This window comes from Bombyx mandarina, chromosome 04 (assembly GCF_030267445.1).
Source record: "Bombyx mandarina strain Sakado chromosome 04, ASM3026744v2".
Taxonomy (NCBI): domain Eukaryota; kingdom Metazoa; phylum Arthropoda; class Insecta; order Lepidoptera; family Bombycidae; genus Bombyx; species Bombyx mandarina.
The window spans coordinates 10,166,595-10,167,341 of record NC_143211.1 but is presented as its reverse complement, the minus strand read 5'-3'; positions in this window follow the sequence as shown (position 1 = coordinate 10,167,341).

The window sequence follows — 747 nt, the reverse complement described above, 5'->3', positions numbered from 1 at the left end:
TGACACTGGAAAGTTTCGTAAACATGCAGTGAATATTAGATTGCGTGCAGTATAAAAAATATTGGTATTTTTTTAAATACCTTTGCCCTCCTTGTAAGGAAGAGGACGTTGGTAGAAAAGCGATTGAGTTTTTAATAAAAAAATTTGGCCCGGAATCTTCATTTATGACAGTGTTCCACATTACACACCCTTTTGGTAATAAAAAGAAACAGCTTATTTTTTCTCTACTTATTCGCTAGTAGCCTAAGGGGCTATTTCAACTACGTCCGGACGGGTAGGTGAGCTGAGGGGCTCAACCTGAGGGAATTTGCTAATACTAGCCCTAGCAAGAGCAGTGGTTTGCTGAATCTACCACTGGATCGGAATCGCGACCCACCGAGAAGATTCGAAAAGAAACTCAGTGGGCTGTGTCTGTTGGCTAGTTTGCTCGTCGAACTCTTCGACGACTGTGAATTTTACGGTTTTATCTCGCATTCTATTTGTCATTATATTATTTGCGACATACCGATTGCCTCATAGTTTGAGCAGTCACGTGGAAGATTGTAATTTAAATACAATAAAAAAACACTAGTGCTAACAATAATAGTAGTTTTATGTCTAAGGCTCTATGGGTTAGACAGCTTCTATTCATAAAGAAATTGTCTCAAACTTGGGTATTATTATGAACGATCAAGACGCAAATAGAAATGTTTAAAAATAAACAAAAAGGAAAGGTAAAAGGCAAGGACAACAAAAGAAAAAGAAAAA